A 17,653-nucleotide genomic window follows, 5' to 3' on the forward strand; every position below is an offset into this window, starting at 1 on the left:
TGTTAATATTCTCTCCCAGCTGATTTCAAGTCATCCAGGGTGTGTTCATTTATGGGTAACGAAAACTGAGTTCTGACCTTGTTACTGTGACAATTCAGTGGGAGATTATGAATAGTGAAATCTGGCCTTTGACCTGGAGGTCACTGATTTTTCTTCTCACCTCTTAATTTTGTTGCGGAAGACATTCACTGAAGCACACATGAAATCCCAGCACGTCCCTGACCCAGCTGGCTGTCACACCTCTGCTCAGTCATGCTGGTCACAGCAGCCCAGCTGAGTGTTCGGGCCCCATGTGCTCACTGTGCACACAGGTACGTGGTAAGGATCCAGCTTCCCTGCAGGTGGCTGTGCAGGGAATCCCATGCTGCTGAGCACTGAAGTTGGTGGCCAGGTGCTCCAAATATTCGGTGAGTTTGTACTGATGCATGACCTGAGTCAGCACTCACAAACGGTCCAAGCACAGCCTTTGGTGGTGCAGAGGCCTTGTACAGAGTTGTAGGGGTCCAGATTTCTCCATCAGAGGCAGCAAGGCTCAAACTTCCTTTGACATAATTGAACTGCCGAAGAAATCATAATAATCTAGTTTATGATAGCTGTTCCCATTCAGCTCTGTCTAAACTAGGAGCAGTTTACCTGTGTAACAATATATGCTAAAAGCTACTGTAGTGTGTGCATCACTAGAGCAACCCTTCTCCTGCACCTTTTCCTCTCCTCCTCTAGACTAAATGAGAAGCTGTGCCAGCAGCAGTGCTGCCCTGCCTGCATAGCTGCATCTACTGTCCAGTCTTCTGCAGATGTCACAGCCACAGAATCATGGAAAAACACATTATATGTATTTTGTTGTGTTACCCCCCCTTCCTCCCCCCGTGATTGGCATAATAGTGCATGCAGCATCATGTGGTCAAACCCTGGCCTGCTCCACCCTCAAGCGAGCACAGATTCATTACCGTTTGGATTTAGTTGTTCTCTCTAGCCTAATAAAATACACAATCTGCCTGAAGGTAGGAACTTCCCTAGCCTCCACCTAGCTCACCTCAATCCCCCTTCTCTAGGGCAGCGCTTGCTGCTTTTGCCTGCCACTGATGCCCATACTGAGCAAGTAACTCACTTTAAGCAGCATCATAATTTGTCCTTCCTGCTAACCTGTCCCATAACAAACAGCAAACTTTCTTAACATTAGAAATATACTGTTGCCAGGGAATCACAGACTTTTGCCAGGACAGTGACAGAGATGTCACTGAGCGTGATGTGACCACAGCATTTAATATGGGAGGAAGGATGAACCACAAGGAGAAAGATAATATTCAAATATGCTAAACTGAGATAATATTCATAAGTTAAATATTTCTACTTACAAATATCCACATCAACAACTTCATCAGAAGCAACAGAGTGTGCCTATGATTTTGTGCTTTCAGAAGGTAGATTCCTATTTTCTGCAAGTCCCTGTCCTTGTAGCAGTACTGGGCTGTTTAAACAAAATACCAGTATTAACCTCTACCCTACTCAAAAACATTTTTCATTTTCCTTTTTAACATGAGCCAGCCATCAGAGAGCACACTTGCAAAACAGGCTCTAATTACAAAGCCGGCTAAAAGAAATTTTATTAGACCAGAGCCCATATCTTCTCTTGGGGTCATATCCCACATGCTTCATTCAGGATCAGATGGTGTGCCTGTGATCTCCACATGCAGATCTCTCATCTGTATGGAAAGAAGATGTCAGTCACACTGCCACATTCTCCCTTATTTTAGACAGCTCTCCATAAGTCTAGGATGCACATGTGAGGAAGAGAGAGGAAAATGCACATGGTTCCCTCATCAAAGATTATCCAGGAAAGATAACAAAGTGAGAATGTCAGGTGTTCTCAGCTACTGCACGTTAATCCCAAGGGAGTGTGCAAATGGCTTCCTTTTTCCCACTTGCATCAGAATTATTTGCCTTCCAGAATGACCAGGAGCAACGGTAGTGCTTTGCTTTTGCTGATCCCTGCAAAGAGCAGTCAGATGCATGACAGCTGCTTACTGAGCATGTTACAAAACATTGCATGTTCACTTCAGCAGCCAAATGTAGGAGGTCCATTCTTCCCAGCATTACATGATCCTGCAGTAGTGTGGCTCCGCTGACTTCATCTTGTTCTTTTGCTCTGAAAGAACTGTAAGAAATAGTTTTAAGCAGGCAAAGATTATACTTTTATATTTTCCAAAATATTAACTAAATCTTCTTATATGCCTACGTGAGCCCCCAGGCTATGTCTGAGCTTCTTAATAAAACGCTTCAATAAATTGTGTGACGGCACTGGCAAGCTGCTTACAAAGTGCCAGCATCTAGGGTGTGTTCAGTGCTAAAACAGTTAAATTAGAGAAAAGGAACAGAGCTGTGAACAATCTTGTTAAGGGAAATAGGTTCTCTGCAATACTGTTTAAAACTGGCCAGAGCCATCAGCTAATCCATGTAAACACTGGAACTGGAACTGTTACATCTGTGCCATCTTGAATATACAAAGGGTGACAGAACAAGGAGGTGGATTTTTTTTATTTTTTTTTTTAACAGGGCCTTATAAAAATCTTAGCTGAAAGAAGAAAAAAGAGCTTCATGGATCTGAAGGTCATTAATCTATTCATCAGGAGGGTGAACAGAAGACAAAGCAGCTGGGGAGCCTTTCTTTTGCGCGAGCCGCGTTTTGTACTGCATGCTGAGTCAGGTGAGAGAAATAGGAAGACCCTTTGCTTATGCTTACAAATATCAACATTAAGAAAGAGCCCCAATTCCTTTCTTAGCTCCCTGAATACAGAGGGGAGACACAAGATCCAAGACTTTTTGGAAATGTTTAGTTGATTCACTCCCCGCAGCTTCCTCACACAGCTCACAAGAATTTGTAGTACAGCCCCCAGCTTCTCTGTATGGTGTTGCAGCCTGCAGCTGTTGCACTGCCTTTACAGGCTTGTGCTCTCCCCTGCCCTGCCAAAAAATCTTTGTGTGCAAGTACACTATTTCAAAACACTTTGCATAAATGAAGAAGAAAATTTCATAAGCTAAACACAGTGATTGCAGTGTGTTGAAATGCAGAAGTCACTTTGTAGTTTTGCTATTCAATTATTTTTCTCATTGGAACCATAGTATTAATCATCTATAGAAATGCTAAATGGCCAGTAAAACAGAATAGCCTGTTACATTAAAATCATTCTTTATAAAGTGCTTAAGTACATTAGAACCTCATTTCCCTTTTTATTACGTGCATTAATTCCTGCTGGACTTAAAACAGGTGTAAGGTATCAGCTGTAACACTCAGATTTGGATTCTGATCTATACATTAGAACCTCTGCCACTCTGTGTGTTCAAGAAAGAGGAAGGAGGAGGATAAGTTTGGGCCTGTTCTAATAAGCTACAGCAATTAGATGGTTTGAATACTCAGAACGATGTATTAGAATTATACAATTATTTGGTTTGTTCAGTTGCTTTTTAATACACTTGAGAACCAGCTCCTAATTAAGATACACACACTATCAAAGATGCAAAACTTAGATGTTGGTAAAAACAATTAGAATGATGATGCAAGCTTAGATTCCCTGTGGTTTTTGTACAGATCAGTGAGACAGAGCTGGGTATGGGCACACAGTTTCCCTTCTCTGCACGAGGTCTTACAGTGACATGAGCCATCCTGGAGCAGGTGAGATGCTCTGGACATAGTTGTTTTCTCAAAAAAATCCCATAGCTGGCCGGGTGCTCTGACAAAAGAGGCTTTAATTTTCAAGGGATTTCCTGCAGTTACCCACTGGCACTGGGTGAGGGACCGCGTCTCTGAAAGCACGGTTCCTTCTGGGGAGCAGTAATCTGGGGATGCTGCACACCTCCTCTGGCCTCCATGGCCACGCTATTAAATCACATCACAGCCTGTGCTATTTTCTACCTATGGAGCATATGCCAATTATGTGTTAATTATTTGTTCTTTCGATGTAAAAAAAAAAAATTCCTTCCTGTTTAAAATGTAAAAGAGGAAAGCACAGCATACAGCGAAGCACATTTTATGAAACAGAATAAGATAAATGATCCAACCAAGATTTCCTCCAATTATAGGCATGCCTCACCCCTTTAAAACTAATAGACTATGTAATGCACCATCCTTAATATGTCCTGAATGTATTGCTCTTGATCTCAAAAGCAGTAAGAGCAGTCTCTCTCATGAAATCTCACTACAGAAATGACTGAGTTCCTACCATCTCAATGCCACATGAAAAACCCTAATCAAAGCAACCAAACCTCTTGACTTGCTGCTGATTCCACAGCACTTTTTTATGGAGTGGTATCACTTTTATCTATCATCATTTATTCAGAAAGGTAAATCAAAAGCATAAAATAGTCTCATCTGATTTTTTGCCTGCGGGAGATGTCCTTCTCTTTGGTTAAGCCATGAAGTTTTACACAGTCAGGAGCAAACTAAGTGGCCATCCTACTCTCTGTTCTGCTTTTCTGTGTATAAAAGTTTCCTATACACCAGTTACAATCCAGTATCAGAATTTTGAAAAAGAAAAGATTTGTCTGTAGCAGATAGGCTGACAAAAAGCAGCATTCTTTTTCTAAAGATACACTTCTTTTAAATTGCCAATCAACGCCAATCCTCTGTTAATCCTAACCTAGTATTGTGAATGTAACACTAAAATTTGTTAGTCTGAGATGCATCTAAAACTACAGTAATGATGTCTAATACCAAGGATTTAAAAATTTTGAGTTCTAAAAATCCCAATGTGTAAAATCACACTTTTCTCACATTTTTGCACAACCAAACTTACTTTCATTTAAAATAAGTCATTAGGAAATCACTTTAAACTAAACTGCCATAAGCAACAGCTCAGCTGAAGAGGTTCACAGAAAGGAACTAAGACCTAAGACCCACCCAAAGACAGGTGGCAGTTGACTCCACAGCTAATCCCCATCAGCTTTTGTGGCCTGTGGCAACGGAGCAGTACAGTTAAGCTCCTAGGCCTCAGTGGTTAGCTGGTTAGGTTCTTATTAACCACTCCACCACTAAGATACAGCTTCTTCTGAGTCTCCTAAGCAGGACTCTGACCCATGCCCCTGGGGCAGGATATTTTATCCACTCTACAGAATCCTCTCAGGTATTATTACTGATGCTATCCCAGTAGTACTTGTTTAAGATAATTTCAGTCATGTCTTTTTGTTTGTTTGTTTTTGAGGGGTAGGGGAGAGAAGGGAAAGATCTACAGAAGCGCAGGTTCCTTTGGCAGCCAGGAACACTGGTGCTCCAAATGGTTTTCTCAGGGAAAATGGTGAACGTAATGGAGGTACAGAGGTATCATGAGCTGGACCAAAGCCTGTTCGATCTAGGAGCCCACTTAGCAGCAACAGATGCTTAAGAAAAGAGGATTAAAAGCAAAGCATATAAAAAGCATTCATTCCTCTTGGCATAGCCACTCTGCTTCTGGGGAACTGTGCTTCAGGAGCTTCCTGAGCTGGAATTGGATAGAGTTTGTTGTGTTTAATAGTCGTGGGCATGCTGATCCTTCATGGATTTGTCTCATCCTGTTATGAATGCCCTTATGCTTTGTGGTTCACAGCAAATTTTTGGTAGTTATTTGTACAGCTGAGTGATGCCCTCTTGGACAGGTTTGTATCTATTTCTGTTCTTGCTGGATATCCCTGAACAATGAGGAAGTGTGCACAATGATGCCTTCCCCCTTCTCCAGGCCCTTCACAGCTGCATGGGCTTACCACATGTCTCCAGATACTGCAGCTCCCTTCAACCCCACAGCCTGCCCTATGGCTCCTTGTCTGGGGCTGCCACAGAGCACCAGGCCCAACCAGCCTCTCAGCCCAGCAGCAGATCCCCACACACCCCAGCACCTCTGTGTGGTGTCACCACAGCCCATGGCGTGGCATGCACAGTCTGAAGCTTTTTTTGCTATTACTAGGAAACTTTGGAGTTAAAGTAGTTAATTATATAGGTTTACAGCTTTCAGAACCTTTTTATATGCTTGTTTAACATGAAAGGTGATTTAATTTAAAAGGATAAAATGTGATTTGACAGGCAGATAGTCCTGACTTTTATCTTGTCCCTTTATTACAGCACACAAAAAGATGAGAATGGCTGAGATGTTAATGTTGGACAGAGACAGCCTTTCTGATACTTCATTTCTCTCAGAATAGAGTTCCTAGCACATCTTTATGATTCTGTTTATATATATATACACACATGTAATGTAATGTGTAAGATATGGTGAGCTTCCCACTTCAGGTGAAGGGTTTCTGTCACAAGACACACATCTCAGCATTCAGAATCTGGAATCAGCTACTGGAAACAGCTAAACCAGTTGCTGCTCTCTTATCTCAGTCCCCTCTTCTGCCTGAGCAGCTCATTCCTGCTTGTGAGCTGCTTGTAGAGTCGGGGGAGCCTGGGTGGTTGTGAGGTGCTGAACAGGGGAGCGGGCAGAAAGCAGGGCTAGCACGCAGTGGGTGCTGCTGCCAGCTCTGGGCTCGGACACTAAAGAAGTATTCAACTTCACAACACCAGGCTGGGCACTTGCTCGTGATGCTGTAGGTGGCTGTTGCAGGAGAGGCCTTGTAGCGCGTGGAGCAACCCACAGGCAGAGGGGTAGACATCACACTGTGCTGCCCCACAGCGCAGTGACGTTTCTCATCTGTTGTCAGAAGGTTAAGTAGGACCACATCTGGGATGTTAGCGAGATAGTCTGAGTTTCAGCCGCTTCCTCAGATGGTAGCTCTGGTATTCATTCCTACCCGTCTGTTTTCTGCCTGACACTTTATTCCATTGAATGATGCATGTTGTTGAAGAAAGTTGCTTCTCTGGACGTCCTTCTGCTCCTAATTAAGCCAATGGAAAAACTTTCTCTGACTTTTAAAGGAGCAGGGTCTGGTCCTTCCCTGAAATTCCAACATAAAACACTGCACTTCCCTGACAGCTGTATGCCTTCTGCGGGGAAGGCCAGAGCCCAGCAGCTAAAATATGGCTTGCTTGGGCCGCTTCAAAGTGAGAGAGCGATCAGGCAAAGTGCTTACAAACGCCAGTGTTGGGAAGGAGAGCAGAAAGACATGGGGCTGCTGCTGCTTTCAGGGATGCACAGCTACCGCGTGTTGAGGGATTCTGCTTTCCTTACTGAGTTTCTGATCTGTTTGCTACAGGGAAATTTATATATCCTTAATACTGACTAAATAATGCCTTTATTTTTGACCCAGCTAAGCTACAGATAGTTTTGATGAATGTTAATATGATTTTTTGGCCTGTGGGTACTGTCATAGGATCTTTCAGCCTAACATTAAAGGAAACCAGTTGGTTTTATTCATAGGTGCCTTCATATGACTCTAATAGATTGTATAGTGGATATGCTCACCAAGCTTCTTTAAAGATGTTTTGGTGTGTTGTGTTTTCCAGTTCTTGAAATGCCAGAACTGTGTTTTCTTATGAGATATCTGTGACTACACGTAATATTCTAGGCTTTTTTTTTTTTTTTAAGTAAATCTTTGTAATTTCCAAGTCTTTTCTTAAAACAGGGCAAGTGTATTTGCTGTTAACATAATTGTGAGAGCGTAAGTGGCACATTTTACTATCTATTATTTTTGTTTGAATTTTCAGGTTTTGTTTTCAGTAAATACCAATATATCTTGTCTCTAGTGTGGCCAGACAAACCTGATAAAAACGAATTATGGCATTGTATCACGGATCTGTCTCTGGGCTTCACTGTGTAGGTAGTGTAGTTGACATGTCCACTTTCTGAAAAATGGCTCTGACAGGAGTTCCCTACTTGAGATATCTATCAGCAGAGTGTGTGTGTTCCCTCCTGTCTCCCAAATGAAAAATGAAATTTTTTCAACACCTGTTTTCAACAACTCTTTTCCCTATTAAATGTATAAACATAAACAATTTATTTCAGACAGATTATTTTTCACTAATTTTTTGTTTAAAACTATGCAGCTGTGTATTACATGCATATTTTAAAATTTTATTTAATATAAAATAAGCATCTAAGTTTTTTTCCATTCATTGATCCTAACAATGCAAAACAGTTTCTCTGAGAGATGGGCAACATGACTCTTGGCTTGTATATCTTTTGGACTAACTTTTTTTCCTAAGTGTAATATTACTGAATGAGCTGAACAAAACTGTTAATTTTCTGAAAGGAGGGAGAGCAGGAATGAAATACCATTATAATTTTTAAAAAGTACTCTTGCTATTTCTGTATAGAATCAGAGCGAGTTTATACGCTCAGAAATGCGCGGTGCCGTCCTAGTCAGTTGTGTTTTCCATCCGTGGTACATAGAAACTTGTGTATATGTTCACACAAACATATATACATGTAGCTTATTCTGAAAGCTTTTAAGGGATGGTGTCTTAGTCTGTGACTGCTGGTGTGTTAGTTCTGTTTTTGACTGCCTTTATAATATTTTTACGGAGTTCTCGTATCATTGTTAATCATCTCAAAGACAAGTCTGGTTTTAAATAGGTGGGATCTTCAGCAATCTAATACTAACTTTGTTGTGATAACTAATTCAAAATGAAAAAGTACAATCTGCAAAACCAAATCTGCTACATGTAAAGATAATGCTAAATGGACAGTACTTGCTGTTTAGAACAGCTTATTCTAGAGACATCTGCAATGGACAAGGAAAGAAAACAAAAGCACATCTCAATGCCTAAAGTCATTGCAAAGCCTTTTTTGTACAAAGACCATAAGAAGAAATCAGATACACCAATCTGGGAATGTCCAGTGGTGGATGAAGGGGATATTTTAGTGGCCACTACAACCACCATTTATTTGTATTTTTCCTCTGTTATTGTGTGCTAATAAATTCTTTAAATTAGTTTTTCATATAGAAGTATGCAGCAGTACATAATATTTGAAGTAAAAATGTACCTGCTTTTTTTTTTGGAAATTTATGCCTAAAACCCAGAGCATAAAATGAACTCTTTTATTTGTTTACTGTGATTTGCAGGGACATTACTCCATGACAAGGTTACATTGACCTATCATTTCATGCATCAGCAGTTCTTGTATTGCACTGATTTGATCAAGTCTAGTGGATAAAAGAGGAGCAATCCACCCAGTGGACCAAATTAGAATTATAATAAAAAGTGCACATTCTGAAGGGCAGAGCAGGTTAAGTAGGGTTGCGCTTGGCACCATTGTTGTGATGTGTCAAAATTTAAGCTTTTTTTTTTTGTGTGTGAGTGTGTGTGAATTTTTGTTCTAAGCTTTACATTCGAATGTTATATTTTAATTTTATGGAGTTATGTAACTGATGCTGTTGTTGGAGTTGAGGAAAAATTAGGATTTGTTTGTAGCTACTGGAGGTGTTATGTAGGTGAAGTATCTGTGAAAGTGCAATCAATCTCTTTCATTTCAAATTCATGATAATTTCTGGGGGTCTCTCTGCTGTACATTTCCAGACTGCACAACGGCCCCATTGCCTGCTCATCAACCATCATCCAGCCCTATACATTACACATTTCTAAAATCACTTTACATTTGTTCTGTGTTGCTGTGTTGTGACGATCCACTGATGCTACGTAATCAGCCTGTGTTGGTGGTTTGCAAACGCTGGAAAATCAAGGCCACCAGAAACAATAATTACATATTCTAGCACCTCATAAATGTTAAAGAGCATAGCAGCAGCATTCATGTGGTTTGCTTCCTAAGAAATCCACAGAGAAATCCATTTAAGCACACGTTTAAGTCTCAGCAATCTCGTGAGGAAACAGTGTGTGCTGTGGCTGTGTGTGTGACGGGGTGGGGTGAGAGCACTTGCATCACTGCACAGCTGAGGAGTTCTGCTGAAGGGGCAGGGGAGAAGCCCACCTCCAGAGCTTGGAGGGGGCACCAGGAGGTCCTCGTTGGCTTTCTGTGTGTTGTTTTGTTTGCTTACTTGTTGTTTTTTTTCCTGAGTTAGGCATTGATATCAATAAATCAGTAGCTGTCACTGGGTAAAACACATGGAGCCAATATATAAAATTTAATTTAAAAAAAAACCCCAAAACCAAAAAAACAGCAGTAATTTGTTTTGACGTTGCACATCTATTTGGACAAGTTCTGGTAGTATTTATGCTGTTGTTTTTTCTTTGTTTTAAAGCTAGCTTGCTTTAATTTTCTATTTGGCACAATTATTTAAGAACAACTGAGATCAATAGCATGAGCAGCTGCTTACCCCAGGACTGAAATACACACCGCCCTTACGGCAATAGATTTGCTTCTTTTCTCATTTAGATATTCTATTGAATGATGAGCTAAACTATGCTGCTCTCAATATCCACACAGATAATGAAATAATGCCAAAGGTTTCCTTTGTGTCTTTTTCTGCATTTGTATTGAAATTACAGATTTTTTTCTGCTGCCTAAGGAATTCAGTAGTACCAGATGATAAGTGGAAAATTAACACTTTTTAGAGTTACTGTTTCAGTTTGCAGAGTAAACAGGCAAAATTTTAAAATCACCTTTCTTCAGGCCAGAAGAGACATTATTGGCAATATTTAGCTTTTAACATAGCATTTATTTTAATATGGTCATTACTCAATCAGGAAAATCTAAGTGAGCATGGGGCTGAGTGTTTTGGTAGTGCACGTGTGAAATGAAACTTTAAAACAGATCACCATCTATTTTCAGGTTAAGGAAGTCCTTGAGCTGAGAAACAAAATTTGCACCAGGTGAACCCAATGTGAAGCTGCTGTTCTGTGCTGGCTTTTCAGAAGTGGCTGCTGAATCGGTTCAAGCAGTGCTGGAGTAAGAAGTCTTTGGTTTTGCAGCTGATCTATTACATGCTTTTTTAAGCAATTAGAGCTCACTAATGTAATCGTTTGTCAGCCAATTAATTTTGAGAGTCTGGGAATACGTGGGTGAACTCTTTTAATCTGTCCTTCACTTGGCACTGTTGTTATTAAGATCAAATAAATAAAAAATATGAATATTGTGTAAGCTGCATTATAGGAACCTCAACATTTTCATGTTCTGTGAATTGTTGTTTTTTATGTTTTTTTAATATTAATCCTCTTGATAAACATGGATAGATAAGTGTAGAGACCTTTAACTGGAGATAATTCTGATCTGAGTATTCATGTGTGCTATTCAGGAGCGGCAAACACTTCTGGCTTTATGGAGTGGGCACCAGAGCACAGAAACTCAGGGGTAGTTATTAAACTCCTTTTGAATAAATGTGTTTCTGCCATCTCCCTATTCCATTATACTTGTACTTTTAAAGTTACTAGTTTGAGCTTGAAAGATGAAGGTGCACCTTGTAGAAAACCAGGTAAATACTCTTCAAATGTTGTAGCTGTAGCACCAGTATTGACATTTGAATTTGCTATCTTGCTTTACTTCTTGGAGAACTCTTTTTAGCACAATGTAAGTACGGTGTGATTGGATCACGCTGAAGGTGATTTGCAGTAATGCTTATTTATTTTTAAGACCTCCAGTGACAAACTGCCCAAAATGTTCAAAAAGTAGAAATAAGCATTCCATATGTTTTAACATAGTTTCTGCATGTACACGCTGAGCACTTTCAGTTGCTTGAGTGTTTTCAGCGTCAGTCTCAAAGAACCACTGAAAAGGAAGGGCAAATGTCTGTGTGCTGGAAGTTCAAGGGTGGCAGTGGAGCTGCTGAGAGGTGCAGTGCCAACAAATGATATCTGCTGCTGCCACCATTTACTATGTGCTGAGAACAGAAGCTGTCAGTCCCAGAGAGGTGCTTGCTATGTAGGAGAGAGCTTTAACATAGCTTTCTTTGTCTAAATGTGTATGCACACATATAAAGTGAAAAATAAGCATGCAAAATATTTTTTTTTCTTGGGTCTGGAGTTCAGATCATAACCTTTTTGGCCATGATGCAGCCCCAAAACAAAAATCCTCTTAAATCCTCTGAACTGTTGAGGCAGTCCAGCACTTCGGATGGTTGATCAGCAGCAGGTCAGTCAGCAGGAGGTGACTGATAGTGTTGCTCAGCAAGAAATCTTGGCACAGTGGCTGCTGCAGCTCTCTTCCCCAGTTCCTGCCCAGAGCCTTGAGTTGCAGGTTTAGCAGGAAGAGCAGGAAATTAGTCATTTTCTGTCCTGGCATGACTTCCTGTTACAGAGTATGTTTGCCGAAGAGCCTGGTGGTGCAAATGAGGTGGCTGCAATCTGCCATTGCCCAAGGAGAGCACAGACACAGGGCAGAACAGCAGCAATGTGGGCAGACAATGAAAATGGGCTGAGCTTTGTCTGTTGGATATGGCTGCAGAAATAAACGCCCTAACATTTGGAGTTATTCTTTGTCAGCAAATCCACCTTTGATCTGAGTTACCTTGGAATTAATTGCAAACTGAAAGTTATTCATCATCTTCCTTGTAAAGCTTGAATGTGGTAGGAGAAGTCTTGTTAAAATGAGGTAAAAGTTACTTTGCTGTGTAGGAAGCAGGAAAGTAGCAAGCAACATTCTGCTGCTTCCTGGGACTTTATTGCTAAGGAATTTTCAGCTTCAAGAGGTTACAAATTCATCACGTTATGATTAGAACTACTGTTTTGTCCTTCAAAATACAAGTGTGTCATGTTTGTTCATTTTTCAACTAACCCATTCTTCTGTAGAGAATCAATATTTACTATTAGGGTGATTGCATTGGTGTTTTTATAGCTGTGGTTGTCAAGTCCAATTACAGGTAAATTTGGTGGAAAAAAATGATGCAATTTTTAGTATTTCTTATATTTATATGCTTGTTTTATTCATTTTTTTTTCCCTTATTTATTCCCACCAACAACAACATCTTCCAATACATAGACAGCATGTTTTGTCCAAAAGTGTGGAAAAATAAGAATTCATCCAGCAGTACTACCCAGATTGTGCAAGAACTTGTAGGCAAGATTTGAATTTACTTAACAACCTACTCGCACACTACAGGTAATGTTGAAATGAGACGCTTTTGATGGGTTGTTTTATAGTAGGTGTTATAAGCAGTAGTTTTGCACCTCAGTTGTGCAAAAGAATTTTTTTTTCCTCGGGTCTGAATACGCCATCCTGGCACTTGCTTATATCCAGCTTTATGGAGAAATGCTCACCCCTGGGATGAGTGCTTATCTCTGTAAAGCGTTTGCCTGTAAACATACTTCAGAGTATGAAAAACACATTTTTCAGACCTGTTATCTCCTGAATATAGCTCTGTAGAGAATAGACTTTTATATGGTAACGGAAAGAAAACATTTGGCTTTTACCAGTAATTACAGAATTCCATGAATACTTGGTGGCTGCCCCCTAGCTAGACTGGCATGCAGTTAACACCCGATGGCTGACACACTGCAGAACGATTTCCGCCAAAATAAAGTTTGTGTTTTCCAAAAATGGTGAGTCTGGAATTGTGCTTGGATCAATAACTTCGTGTGGCAGACAATAAGATCCAGCATAAAGAAATAAAAAGTAAGGAAATTCTACTTCTGTGGAAGTTTTATTTAATATCTTGAAGGACGATAGAATTAGGTTATGTATTTGTTGGTTTCTGGAATGTACACCTTAATCTGTGGTTTTGAAAGTAATACAAAGGTCAGTTACTAAAACCTTGTTTACATGATTTGTACCTAGAAGTCGGAAATCAGGCAAGTTGGACAAAGCTAGGAAGTTGGAAATACAAAGTAAGTGACCATAATTTCAGTCTCCTCAGAAGTTTTCTTCTGACCTTTTTCCAAGAGTTAGGAAAGAGTCCTTTCTCCCAGCACACAGGAATAGATGGAGTGGAATCTGAGTGTTTGGAGTATTTGCAGATTCTATGGTTTTCAGGAATTCTAATTCAGTTCCTTTTGCCCACAGAGATTTAAACCTCAAGTTCCATTCCAAAGTGGGGGGAAAAAAAAAAAAAATCGAATCAGCAAATCTAGGTCATTGTGGATAGGATCTTTGCCAAGCATTTTTACTGAATATATTCCTTTTTCCCATTATATTATGAACTATTTGTCATGCCAGCAAGCAAAGAACAAATGTGCAAATGACTCCTGTGACAGCATTTTTATATTTGTAATAAACTATGACATAAGCATGGTGCAGATATTGTCTTCTATCGGACCAGCTTGCATAAATTGAGGAAAAGTATGTAAATACTGGACACAGAAATACTTCCTCAGGTGTATTATCAAAACAGAAGGCTTCAAAGCTAGGTGTAAGTTAAGAACCTAAGATAGTATGAGTTCAATTGGCTATCTAGACTATACGAGGAAAGATGGTACTTCTGAGACAGAAGGGATATAAGTTAGGGATGTGAGAAGACTAAGGTGGTTGTCTGTTAAGGAAAATACAGAGATTATTCTTTCAGGTAAAAATTTTTAATTAGATTGGTTTCGCTTACTTCATGCTGTGCACATGGTATGCAAAATAATGTTCAAGTTTCTTGTGTCTTACCAGTATGGGGTTTCTCTCAGATTTAACTTGATGACCGAATTTGCAGTTTGTTGTTCTTATAATTATATTAATTTATGATCTTACTGCTCTTGTATGCCACTTGTCTGCTTCCATTTTAATGCTAGAATTAAAGTTTCATCTGAAATTACCAATGCCATTGACTGAGAAATCATTTTTTCATTGTAATCACTTAACCAAAATGTCAGTGTTACTCAGAAGCACTGGCTGCAACAGTAGGCTTGATATTCTTCAGTCTTCAAGTTATGAATATCTAGTTTTGATTTGTGCATATGTACAATTTTTCATTGCTATAATTGCTCTTTTATGAACCACAAATGACAGCCTTATTGCTGCTTTTCTGTTTGCCTGTGTCATCATATGCATGTTGGTAATATATTATGTTGTCAAATTTCAGTTCTGATCTGAAAAGAAAACACCAGAGCCAAGCAGCTTCTTCCTCTTCTTGAAATACGGTTGTTGATGAGTAAGTTTGAGAATCATAGCTGCAGTATTTTACTGTAGAGACATTTTTGCCTTTAATATTAAACATGGTGAATTATTGTACTAATAGGAACCTGATTTTATGTTTTAAAAGTCAGCAGTTAAGAATATATTTGTTAAATCTGCATAGCTAATTTTTTTTTTTAATAAAAAATAATAATAAAAAAAACATAGTAAGCATTTTCTAATTGTTGATGTTTAATCACATTAATTTCACAGTACATTAAAGGAGCAGGGGGGGGAAGAGGCAAATCTTGTGAATTTGGAAACTCAGAACAGGTGGAACGGGCCAGATGAGCTCCCATTACCTGTGTCAATATGATGTCAGCTAGCTTGGTCCAAAGAATTAAGACCGTAAACTAATCTGAATCACCTTACACTGAATTGGAAGAGGAACACTTGAAAATACATTTAGCATTTGGGCAGGAAACTTCCAGCAGAGAATGTAACAATTAGTAGAGGAACTCAATAGATTCACAAAGAGACATCTGATTATGCCTTATTACCTGTGATCAAGGCAATTGAATTATGTCAAAGTGTTTCCATATTTGTCATGAAATGCATATTAGGCTGAAAGATTTTAAGCTCAAAGAAGTCCCTCAGAATTCTGTAACTACTACTACAATGAAGGGGAAATAGTCAGTTGTGTGACACAAGTGTGCATTTCTTCCCTTCTGTGCTAAGTTTAGCTTAAAGCATTTATTCATTATCAGGACTTCTTAGTCCTGTTAGAATATACAGGCATAGGTTAGGATACACAGGCACCTGGAGGGGTATAAGGAGGGAGGAATCTTTTCCCATTCCCTTGCTATTATGTAGCTACAGGAAACAGAAACAATAAAGAAGCTTAAACAGTGGCTTAATTCATCCGAGCATTTGCCCATAAACGAGTGATATTCTGGTGACCAGCTGTGCTGGCTTTGGAACTTTGTTAGGCTGATTCCAAGTGCAAAGTGGTCACAGCACATCTCAGGATACAAGCAAACTTCATAGTTTTACCTCTGCTGCCTGCCACATAATCATTGCAGAGCTTTCTTCACTCACTAGAAAGGATTAATCAGTATTTAATGATTTAATTGAAAATAGGTTAAATTAACTGCCTTACTTATTTTCTTTAAACTTCTTTAATGTAAATTGTAGTGCAGCAAAGAATAATTTTATATATTTTTATGGCAGAAGGATCACAGAAACTTTCCATTGGGGATAATGAAGATGATGAAGAAAAAGGTCATGGAAGCAGCAACATCAAGGCTACTAACAATCCAAATAGCAGTGATGAAGTAGGTGAAGAAAGTTATGATTCTGAGGAAAATTTCTCAGGAAATTCTATGGTTTTTCAGCCAATGATTTTGATCCTCCAACAGATACATTACAGTACATACAAACAGATACATATTGGTTAGTGTTTTTCTTCTAAATTTCAATGATTTTTACTATCGTTAATATCAAGCCCTAGAATTTCTAGTCATATTACTTTCAGACTCATGCCTGCAAAAGCTGCCTTGTTCTCCACCTTGAGGACGCATTCATACTTGATACATAGAAGTTGGGAGTATTAGGTCTGCTGCATTAGACTTGAATGGGGGAAAATAAGTCTTTCAGCATGATGATGGGGATTCTGTTACTGTTTTCAGTGACAGAAATGCCACCTAAAAATGAAAACACAACTTGCTGAAAAATGTTGTGGTTTTATGGATTTGACCTGAACAAAACAGCTGCTAAGAGTACTTTAACTGAAAAACTTTACCCAAACTCTTTGTCTTGTTCAGATTTGGAGATAAACTATATAACACTGTATAAATGTCAGTTGTAAAACTGATCAGAAATTGTATATGACTGATAAGATTGTGGCTTTTGCCAGTTTTGTCTTAATTATTGTTAACATTTATAAAAGTTATGGACTGAGATAGCATGCACTACAGCAGAGATGGTAGATGTGACTGCTATGTACAATTCATGCTCAACTGAGAAAGTTTGAATTCATATTCCTGGTGGCTTTGGTCTGTGTAAAGAAATTACAAGATTGAATTTCTTGAGTAAATTTACCACCAGTGATTCAGCTATTTCTCTGCCCTCAGATAGGCTGTAGAAGGAGCAGAAGTTTGGTTTGCAGAAGTAGATAAGGGATAAGTATGTCAGCTGCTTTCCAGAGAAAAGTGGGATAGGGTACTTTTCTCACTTAAACTGAGTTAAAACAATCAAGCTTTTTGAAGCAGTGATTTCTGGATTACTAGTTTTTGTGTCTGCATCACTCATCTCCTCTTGCTTTTTTTTTTTTTTTTTTTTTTTTTTAATTTAGAGACTTTTTGTGAAAGAAAACCATTCGCTTAAGTTCTATATGAATTCATATCCATGCTTTTAAAAGTGACAAGGAAAACTCATAAGCTGGAGATTGTTCCTCCTACTTTATAAATATGCTCATTTTTCTTGGGCTGGCATTAAGACTTAAATGATTCAGATATGCTCTTAAGGAGCAAATTCCCTTTTTAGTTGAGTATCTCAATAATAGATCGGATGTATAAACTCAAGATGGTTTACATTTTGTGCTAATATCTTCTGCCATTTTTAATGCAGGCATCTATGTGGGATGTCTGCCATATGTATTACCTCAAATCAGTTGGTGTCCATATGGTGAAGACTAAGTGAACCATGTTACAGTGCTGAAAGAAACAGATAATAAGCCAAGTGGTTTTTAAAAGTCTGAATCGACTGGCACGCCTATTAAAAGGTATGCATCTAGCTCCACAGATACAGCACCTCTTTTGCTTTTAAGT

At 39.1% G+C, this 17,653-nt stretch overlaps 1 long non-coding RNA gene across 1 annotated transcript; it reads left to right on the plus strand.

Moving 5' to 3' along the window:
* Positions 1-13,444: 13,444 nt before the first annotated feature.
* Positions 13,445-16,253, plus strand: LOC149917252 (uncharacterized). Its single transcript, XR_016468264.1, has 3 exons — positions 13,445-13,618; positions 14,794-14,862; positions 16,056-16,253. It is a non-coding gene; the product is annotated as an uncharacterized LOC149917252 (long non-coding RNA).
* The last annotated feature ends 1,400 nt before the right edge of the window (positions 16,254-17,653 follow it).

This window comes from Phasianus colchicus, chromosome 7, assembly GCF_987193195.1.
Source record: "Phasianus colchicus chromosome 7, bPhaCol1.hap1.1, whole genome shotgun sequence".
Taxonomy (NCBI): Eukaryota; Metazoa; Chordata; class Aves; order Galliformes; family Phasianidae; genus Phasianus; species Phasianus colchicus.